Below are 10,558 nucleotides of genomic sequence, written 5' to 3'. Positions count from 1 at the left end.
GGAAAATTCTAACAATGAAAAAACCATCTTTCTAAAACTGCAAGTAAGTTAATAAGAATAAAAGTAATATTCTTGACAGTTATAAACGAAAAACTGTGGCTAGTGGGGCTACAAGGGCTGTACTGGAGTAGCCACGGCAGCCACCTCTGGGCCATGTTTGGAGCCCGGCTGAGAACTCTGTGGTGGCAGCCCTGGGCCTGCAGCTCATGTCTTGAGCCTGCCACTGCTCTCTGAGGGTGCCCAAGGCCTTGCCATGGTGAAGGTAACTTTCAACTCCTCTCTGACCCAGAAGGAGACCAAGAAAGACCAAGAGTGGTGAGGAAGTGCTTTTCACTCCCACCTTCCACCCCACACCCCATGGTCTCCACCACACACACCTGTGGAGGACTGTGAGGACGCAAATGAAGTGACACCTGTTGGCCAAAGATGAGGCTGGTGGTGGTGCATGTGCTTTGTGGCTACATTTATGCTTGTGGGTATCATTCTAATAGGAACATAACTGTGCAAACATTTTGCACTTCAATTAGATGATGTGTACTGCTGTGGAATAAAGTATACCGGAGACGATGTCATCCTACACCAGCCTTAGGCAGATGCACCAGGTGTTCAGTTCCAGTCATTTGAGGAAAATATTAAGATCTTTTGAGGAAGATGAGGTTGGATTCATCAGTGTGACTGTCCCAGAGTTTGCAGATAGTTATCTTCTCAACCTCTACATGACTTTTACAAGAAACTCAGCCTATTTAGATCTTAACCTGGAAAAGTGCTATGCGAGCCCTCTGAACATTTCAATTGTTATGTCACTCAGAAACCTATTGGAATTCCTTTATTAACATCAAGGCTGGAGCCTATTTGCCTCAATTGTATCTGATTCTTAAATGCATGGCTATAGCTGATTGCAATATAAATCTTGATCACCTGAGTTTTTTTCTTTATTAACTGTACAAACTGCAACACGGATAAACTATTAAAGGTATTAAGAAGCATGAAGTCAGTGATGGTGTTATCTGGCATTTTGAAAACAAATTTGCCATGGAAACTTTAATTTTTCTTGAATATTTAAGGAAAACAATATGGAGGAAGAACCTCACCCACCCTTCGAATTTTGTGCAATGATTATTTTTTAAAATCTTATTTCATATAAGTAGTAAACAGGGCTTAACTATATTTTCACCTTTTAATTCAATTAAAACCATTACCTTTAAAAATGGGTCAATATAGGCAGATTTTGATGAGGGGACATATGTATATATACGACAGAAACCTGAAAGATGTGCTGCCCAATTAAGGATAAATTCCAACAACTGATAAACTCAGAACAGTATCAAGGAGACTATAAACAAGATTGATGCTCCACGTGGTAAGGTGAAAGTGAGGGCACCTGTCTACCTTAAAGGAACTCACTTTCTAGTTCCAGGTCAGCTTAAAGACCAAAGGCTCCAGATGGGTTCCTAGGCCAGATAAATTCTAAAATCCAGAGGGGCCAGCCAATGACATTCAGTATGTGTAGTCCTGATAGGCCTAACTGCAGGGAAATGCCCAAGTACATTTCTTGTAAAAGGTGGTGCTTTCACTCAGGCTTGAGATCAAGCCAGCTCTCCCTCATCTTTTGAGCTGATGGGAAGGGGAGGAAAGGGGAGGACATTCCAGGTGCAGGGAACAACATGATTAAAGTTGTCGAAGCAGGGAAATGAGAAATATTAATCCACCATGAGTGTGGGAAGGGCAATTAGTGCAGTAGGTCAGAAGTGGTTTACTCAACCTCCTTACTGGGAGGAATTGGACCCCTAGGGAGAAGTAAGGGAAAACAGTTTGAATTAGGGCAAAAGAGTTCAAAATCCATTTTATACTGGAGAAGATAAACGTCAGGAAAGGGAAAGGATTCCCATGGAGACTTGGTGCAGAGTGTTGAGGGTTGAAAGTCATTCAAGCTGCTTGGCAGGAAAAAAATGATCACACAGGGCTAACAGGTGAAAGGAAGTGTGACTGCTATTTTGCAATGCAGATGCAAAAAACTTTCCAGAAATGGAAATAATTCAGGCAATGAAAGAATATCTTATAGGGAAATTTGATCTGTTTAGCACATAAAAAAAAAATTTAGGATGAGCATCTACAGATGTTAAAGGCCCTTGAGCATACAATTGAAAGTTTAAAAGCTGTTTAGAGGTTAATAAATCAAAGGTTCAGACAAATAAGGATATTATAGTCCAGATTTCTAAAATCTACTTCTGCTGCACTCAGTTTTCCAATGTAATGACCGTGCATACAAAGAAATTCAAAGGAGGAGGAATGATATTATTAGAGCTCAACTAATGCTGAAGGTAAGCATTTTTTAAAGAAATACTTTCTTAGTAGTGGTACCTGCCCCTACACCTGGGAAACAGAATGGTTTTCAAAAAGAGGAATTTAATAAATTGCTAGTTTACAGTTCTAAGGCTGAGAAAATGTCCCGATTAAAACAAGTCTATAGAAATGTCCAATCAAAGGCATCCAGAGAAAGATATCTTGGTTCAAGAAGGCCGATGAAGTTCAGGGTTTCTCTCTCAAGTTAGAAGGCACATGGCCAACACAGTCAGGGCTTCTTTCTCAGCTGGAAGGGCACATGGTGAACACGGCATCATCTGCTAGCTTTCTCTCCTGGCTTCCTGTTTCAGGAAGCTCCCCGGGAGGCATTTTCCTTCTTCAATCTCCAATGGTCACTGGATGGCGGACTCTGCTTCATAGTGCTTCAGAATTCCCTGCTTTCTCTGCATTACATTCTCTAAAAAGGCCCCTCTTTCATAGGATTCCAGTAAACTAATTAAGACCCACCTGAATGGGTGGAGACACGTCTCTTCTAATCCAGTTTAACAACCACTCTTGACTGAGTCACATCTCCAGGGAGATGATCTAATTATAGTTTCAAACATACAGTACTGAATAGGGATTAGAAGAAACGGCTGCCTTTACAAAGTGGGATCAGGATTAAAACATGGCTTTTCTAGGGTACATACATCCTTTCAAACTGGCACACGTGGGAATGTATAACTCAATAAATCTTGTGGTAGATGATGATTGTGATCAATAGTACAAATACAAAAAAAACTCTCCATGAACTAGAACAAATGTATGAAACCATTACAAGGAGTTAATAATAGAGTAGTATATGGAAAAAAATGCACCTACTGCAAACTATGGACTATAGTTAACAGTAATATCTTAATATTCTTTCACAACAGTACAAATGTACCACACCAATGCTAGTGATCAATGATGGTCAGGGTAGGGGGATGTTAAGGTGTACAGGACGTGTAAGAATTTCTCTTTTTCTTTTTCTTTTTTTTTTTCACTCCCTCGAGTAATAAAAAAATTGTAAAATTGATTGTGGTGATGAATGTACAACTATGTGATGATCCTGTGAGCCCCTGATTTTATACTTTGGATGTATTGTAGGGTGTGTGAATATATCTCAATAAAATTGCATTAAAAATTGCTCCCATAGCTTCAGTATCAGGTAACCCAAAGAAGGGGTATTCCCTAGAATCTAGTCAATATATAGTTTTTCACTGAAGCATGAATTTTTCCTTATTTAGGGAAATAGATTAAAGAGAAGACTTTCAAGCAAAAGAAAATCAGTATATGCTAGCTAATAGGTAAGTTTATCCTTAGGAAAGGCACAAGATAATTATATCAGTGTCATGGGTTTGCTATTTGGTGAAAGACCTTTTAGTAGTATGATTTCCCAAGAACTCAGTCTAGATCAGAAAAGCATTATGTGGAGAATTGAGGCTTTGGGGCTGTGGATTGCAACAAATATCCCAGAATACAGATGTGCTGTTTTGATTCTTTTATGTACCCCAGAAAAGTCCATGTTCTTTTAATCCATCCCTTTGGGTGCAGACCTAGGGTGGGTAGGATATCTTGCTTAGGTTGCTTCCATGGAGATGTGACCTAGCCCATTCAAGGCGGTCAAACTCAATCCCCTTGTTTGATCTTTTCTGAAAGTATAAAAGACAGAGACCTTTTGGAGAGAGCTCACAGAAAGAGGATGCCCCAGGAAAAGCCAGAAGGACCCACAGGAGCTGAGAGCCATTTTGAAATCAGAATCCAGAAGAGAAGGATCAGTAAATGAAACAATAGGCATGCCATTTTTCTCATTTAGAAGAGGGCTGTCTTAAAACAAGGAGGTCTCATGACATGACATGGTAAAGACAGATTGACAGCTTTCCTTTCACACTTGTCTTCACATTTTGGCTACAACCTTCCTGTTGTCTCTAACCAAGAAGACATACTTAGCACACCTAGATAATTTGTCGGCCTTTCCTTATAATATTAATAATAATAATAATAATTCTAGTGTGAGTGTCTACTATGTGGAGGCACTGCACTTAATGCTTTAAATTCATTGTTTCATTTAATTCTTAAAAGAACTCTCTGCGGTAATTATTATTATCCTTATTTTACAGACGATAAAACTGAGTCAAAGAATAGTTAGCATGCCCAAGATTGCAAATGCATCAAGTGGCCAAGGATTCAAAGGCAAGTCTGATTCCCAAGCCCTTGCTCTTGTTCAGAAGACAATCCTGGGATCTGCTTGACTTTGGACTCCTCTGTCTGTGAAGACAGGTTCACCATCTATAGTGAACATATGTAAGCCTTATGTAAGATCATGATGACAGGAATTTTAGGAGCCCTAATCCAGTTCGTTCATTTCTGCCTTATGTGCCTTGGTAATTGGGATTCTGGTTCATTTCCTATGATTTTGCCATCACCTTGTCCCCACTTCCAGGGAAGGCTGCTTGCCTATGTCCTTCTCCCACCTTTCCTGCCTGTGTCCTCACCCCATACCTCAGTTCCTGCTTTAGGTCCCCACCTGGTATATCAGCTCTTTTGGACTGAAAGTAGTTCCTGCTTTACATCCTCAATACCTTAGGAACTCATGTTTTGCTCACGGCCCCATTTACCATTTTCTGATTTCACTTGAGCCTAGCTTCCTCCTAGTATGTAGCACAAAATGTCTTCTGGGGTGTGTTTGTCCTAGGTCCAGCTATCCCCCTCCCAAATAAGCCCTTTTCAGACTTTCAACTCTTGTGCAAAAATTCAAATACAGATACTTTTCTACTGTTTTCTCTTCAAAAGCACAGTAATTTCACTGTGTATGGCCAAATGCCATACTCACGTTTCTGCTTCTACTTTCTCCCTGTTTCTACAAGCCAAAGACTTGAGCGGAGTGGAGAGGGAAAAGGCAGAAAGATATAACAATGCCTTCACCCTTTGCTTTTTGTGTGGGTGTGCTTTTTTTTACTGCATGGGCAGGCACCAGGAATCAAACCCAGGTCTCTGGCATGGCAGGCGAGAACTCTGCCTGCTGAACCACCATGGCCCGCCTTTTTTGTGATTTTGTTTGTGTGAGTGTGGGTTTCTTTGTGATTTTGCATGTGTGTGTTTGCGTGTTTTTCTTTGCCCTTTGTTTTGTCTACCTGTACCTCTCTTTAGCAGGAGACCTGGTGGCAATACAATCTAAGATCCATTTTCTTAAGTGATACTATTCTACAGGAAGGAATAGTTATCAGTGTACAAAACGTAGACAGCTATATAACTCTAGGTATTCCTTAAAATAATAAACGTTAAGCTTAGGGGTCAAGTCTTGGAATTTCTCAGTTATGGAAACTTCTGTTTAGCCAATGGAATTCAGCCCAAGTTTTTCTGGCCCGGGTCCCACTCTCCTTTGTGGATGAAAAGTCTCTTGAATTCTTAACTACCTCCCAGTTCATGAGCAGAACTGTCTTTTGTAGGCCTGATTAATGAGAAAATAGGATTGTTTTTCAGGAAAGCCAATTCCTGTTAAATTCTTCCTACCTGTCAAGCAGAGTTAAAATGGTATTTTCTCCTGTGACCACTTCCCTGGCCCTCCTTCCTTTACGCTTCATAAAGCTTTGTTGCTGAAAGTCTATTCTCCGTCATGGTTATTTATTTACTCTTTACTAGAGTGTGAGCTCCTGCCATCTTCTTCTTTTTATTCCTTGTACAGCCTAATGACATTCAGTAACTACTGGACTGAATGAACTGGCACTTTGAAAGAGGCAGAAGACTGGCAGGTACAGGAAAAGGACACAATTAGTACAAATTTTATTTAGACCATGTCACTGTATTCCTATAAGAATTTTGGATTCTAAGACAATACAGGGAAATTATCTTTAAATATGTGACAAATTTGAGGAAATGTTTTGGAAGAGGCAGTGAACAGATATTCCAAATTCTTGGGGCTCAACTCATGATTGCTGTAATCTATGTCTTTTCTATATAAAAAATAATTTTATAGTTATTAAAAATACATAGATTCTCAAAAAAAATTTAAAAATACATATATAGACAGATAGATTCTTCCCAGAGCCTGCCCATGCCCCCCCAAAAAAAAAATCTTAAAAAATATAGATTCATTTACACTTGCTTTCCATTCTACAGGAGGACAGAAATTCCTATTATGTTGTTAAAACATAGATTCCTTGTATTATAATCACTTCTTTTATAAAAAAGACAATTTTAAAAAAGTTTTTATTTAGGGATTTAGAAGAGAATATACAAATAGGTAATATTCATCTACGTACTCAGTTTGAAAGTATCACTGTTACTAATTACATTTGATTCTTAAATTTCCACAGACAATGATTTAAGGTTTTTCTCCTATACAGTGCTCTCAAAGGGAGGTGCACAGGCCACAGAGGATCAGGAAAAAAACCTCAAAGTGCACCTCATTTTAAGTAACTCTGGATTCCCCTAGGACCCCAGAAAAGGCACATAAAAATGTCTCCTAGAAAATGTGCCCTCAGGTCAGGACTCAGGCAACTCCCAAGGAGAGGGATAACAAATTGGGCTTGTGATTTTAAAAATTAAGAAATCCCGGAATACTCAGGAAAATAAGGCACCATGAACAAGAGAAACAATGCATGATAAAACCAGCCCAACAATGACTTCAGATATTAGAAACATTGGATAAAATGTTTGAAATGTTTAAAGAAATAGCATAGATTACAAAAGAACAAGAGGTTTTTAAAAACATGACCTGACAGTTTTGAAAAAGCATCAAATAGAGCTTCTAAAAATGAAGGACATATAAGTTGAAATAAAAAACTGAGCAGATCCATGAAGGAGTAGAATAATCCCAACTGGTGGTAAAATAAACAAAGACCACCTGAATGAAAACTGAGGCTATTCATTCGTCTGCTGCACAGCAAAGAAGTCAACCTCTATCACTTGAGTTTGACAGAGACTCCAAGACAGTCAGGGAAGTGGAAAAGCTTTATCATTATAAAAAGAGAAGCTTCAGGCATGCTCTGATTGGAGGCTGTTGGCATGGAAACCTAGGCAGGCTAATTAGAAGTTATTTGGTTTTCTCTGGTTGGTTCTAGGTTGGAAGCCAGAACAAAAAAATAGGAATGTTGGTGACCAAATTCTGGCCCCCCTGGTTCAATTATTGCAGAGGTTGTGGTTTGATTTCCTGGGTTTCTTATGTGGAGCAGATACATGGACTGGCCAATGTCCAGTTGTCTATTCTTTCTCTTGCTGGTGAGAACTGGTGAACTAGATATTTGATCTGAAAAAAAAAGTACTCTGAATGCAGTTCAGAGAGACAAAGAAATAATATACAGAAAAGAAAGCTTGATTTATGTAAGGTAACATGGGAAGAGCCGATATATGTTATGCTGAATTTCTAGAATGAGATAAAGAAAAACATGGGAGAGAGGAAATAGTCAAAGAAATAAAGGCTGAAATAATGTCAGGACTAATGAATGACTAAGATTTAGAAAGCCCAACGAATCTCAAGTGGAGGAAATAAATACGTATAAATATAAATAATCAGTCCATTCTATCAGTCAGGGTTCTCTAGAGAAACAGAACCAACAGGAGAGATCTGGAAATATGAGATTTATAAAGGTGTCTCACACAACCGTGGGAATCTCAAGCAGAATAAATAAATATGTATAAATGTAAATAATCACCGCCTATTGTATTAGTAAGGATTCTCTAGAGAAACAGAACCAACAGGAGAGATTTGTAAATACAATTTATAAAGATGTCTCACACAACCATGGGAATGCAAGAGTCCAAAATCCATAGGGCAGGCTGTGAAGCTGGCCACTCCGATGAAGGTCTGGATGAACTCTACAGGAGAGGTTCACTGGCTGAGAAGCAGTAAAAGAGTTTCTCTTTTTCCTTAAAATCCTTCAACTGATTGGATTATCTCACCTTGGGAGACAGGCCTTAGATGATCACAGATGTAATCAGCCACAGATGCAATCAACTGACTCCTGGTTTAATACACCAGCCTTCCAGTTTGTCAGCCAGACACAAAATTTCCTTGCAGCAATGGTTAGGCCAGTGCTTGCCTGACCAGACAACTGGGCATAATCACTTGGCCAAGTACACATGAGAACCTAACCATCGCATCTATTATAAATTAGTGTATCATTTTAGAGGCTAAAATAGTAAGTGAGAACTAAAAGATTGGACAATATAGTATGTAATACTATATTGTATAGTATACACAATATACTATACATTATATAGTATATAATATATAGAGAGGGCTGTTTTGAGTCAGGTATTCTAAGATACTTTATCTATTCATTTATTTACAATTCATAACATTGTATTTTTATGTTTATATTTTCAACTAGCTGGTGAACCTGCTATTAATATTTCAAAGGAAAAATCAATTCAAGTTTTTTCTGTTTTAATTCATAAGAAATATTCAGTAACAGATAAATATGGCATTTGTTGCATATTAGTGGATGGGTGGCTTCTTGTGCTTTTCATCCAAATTACGGATAAAAATCCCCAATTACTTTATTTTCAATGAGAATTAATTGTAAACTTACAATAAATATCTACACAAAATCAATCCTTTCTTCAGCTTAATTCTATCTGAAAGTATTAACAAGTAGTGAAGACTCATGATGTTGAGTGAAAATGGTAACTCACAACAATGCATACTCAGCTATGGATTTTAATTCACAAAAATACATATTTGTGCCTTGTGTATAACAACTATACAAAAACAGTCTCAAAAATAAAGATAATATTAGAGACATGAAGCAACCCATTTTCCCTGATCTTGCATCCCATTACAGGGAAAATACATTTCTGATGCTTCATAAATACTCAAAACAGTTCAGGAAGGTCTTAACAATGATTCCTCTCTATGGACTCTTTAAAGCTTCCAGCATTTCAGGTTGGCCATTTTCAGCTCTAGAAGTTGGGCCCTGTTATCAGTAATGCTTACTTACGTTGCATCTTCTCTAGGTCGGGGAGTTTTCTGACCAGAGCCTGGTAATTCATTCTGATGTTAGCAAGGATCCCCTCTTCGACACCTTCAGAGCCAGTGTAACTGACTTCTCCACCACTCAGGGTGCGTCGTATGGCCTCCAAGGGCCTTGAAGATGGTGCTGCCAGCACAAATACCCTACTTTTTGATGTATGACACATGGATATACAGATTAGCCTTTTCTTGACTCCCATTAGGCACATCCAAGAGCACTAAAACTTCATAACCAGCACCACCAGTCAGTAGAGTTGCACTCTGGTATCCAAATGTCTGAAGAGCAAACTGCATGACCTTCCTGGAATGGGAGCAAAACACAATCCTCTAGGTTTTCTGGTTGTAAGAAGTGCAGGCTTTCACTTTCCATCCACTGTTTACCATCACCCATGCTATACACTCAGAAAACGGCTTATGTATTCCTCCTAGTACGAGTTTGCTGTTCACAGCCACATACACACAGTTGCAGGGACATATTGGCTAAGGTCCTCTATATATTCCTGAGTTGCTTCAAGTGGGCCATCCAGACAGTAACGCCTTCTGCTGGCACCTCTTTAGGGGTAGTTATGTCCTTCAGGATAGCCTTGGGAATATGATGCTCTCTTAAGGTAACTTCCTGATCAGTTGCATCTGTATGTTCCTCTACCTGCAGATCATCTTGTAGTTGGACAGCATGTCACTGCTGGTCATCTTGTGGTCACTGCACTCCACCCTTCACCTTGGACTTGACTGTTGCAGATGTGCTGCACCTCATGGCCACTGCGCATGGCAGCCAGCATCCACAGGGCCAGCTGCTCACTCTGGTCCACCATGGGCTGGCTGCTTCATCGCCCAGGCACAGGAAGGTGAAGAGGCTGAAGAGGCCGGCCAGGAAGTCAGAGTAGACAGAGCACACAGGGCCCCAGCAGGCAGACACGCCACCCAGAGGAAACTGATGGATACCCACGGAGGCCACAGTGGCAGGAGACCTCCCTGCTGGCATTCTGCCAACCAGAAGTCACTTCCCCTCCCCCTAGAGCAGGGATGGGAGTGGGCAAGTTGTACTTCCCCCAGCCTAGATATCTATTTTTTAAGTTTTATTCACACACTATACAATCCATCCTAAGTGTCTAATCAGTGGCTCTTGGTTTAATCATATAGTATTTGCATTCACCACCACAGTCAATATGAGAACCTTTTCGTTTCTCCTGAAAAACAAACACATAACCCATAAAACAAAAACAAAAACAAATTCATAACCCAAAAATCCCCCTATTACTG

At 39.6% G+C, this 10,558-nt stretch overlaps 2 pseudogenes; one reads left to right on the top strand and one right to left on the bottom strand.

The window, feature by feature from the left end:
* Positions 1-253: 253 nt before the first annotated feature.
* LOC143653392 (integral membrane protein 2B pseudogene) lies at positions 254-1,116 on the top strand (annotated as a pseudogene).
* Positions 1,117-8,640: 7,524 nt separating this feature from the next.
* On the bottom strand, positions 8,641-10,280 carry LOC143653391 (Golgi-resident adenosine 3',5'-bisphosphate 3'-phosphatase pseudogene; annotated as a pseudogene).
* Between the last annotated feature and the right edge of the window lie 278 nt (positions 10,281-10,558).

This window comes from Tamandua tetradactyla, chromosome 13 (assembly GCF_023851605.1).
Source record: "Tamandua tetradactyla isolate mTamTet1 chromosome 13, mTamTet1.pri, whole genome shotgun sequence".
Classification (NCBI taxonomy): Eukaryota; Metazoa; Chordata; class Mammalia; order Pilosa; family Myrmecophagidae; genus Tamandua; species Tamandua tetradactyla.
The sequence above is the reverse complement of the archived record's forward strand: the minus strand, read 5'-3'. Positions and strand labels throughout refer to the sequence as shown.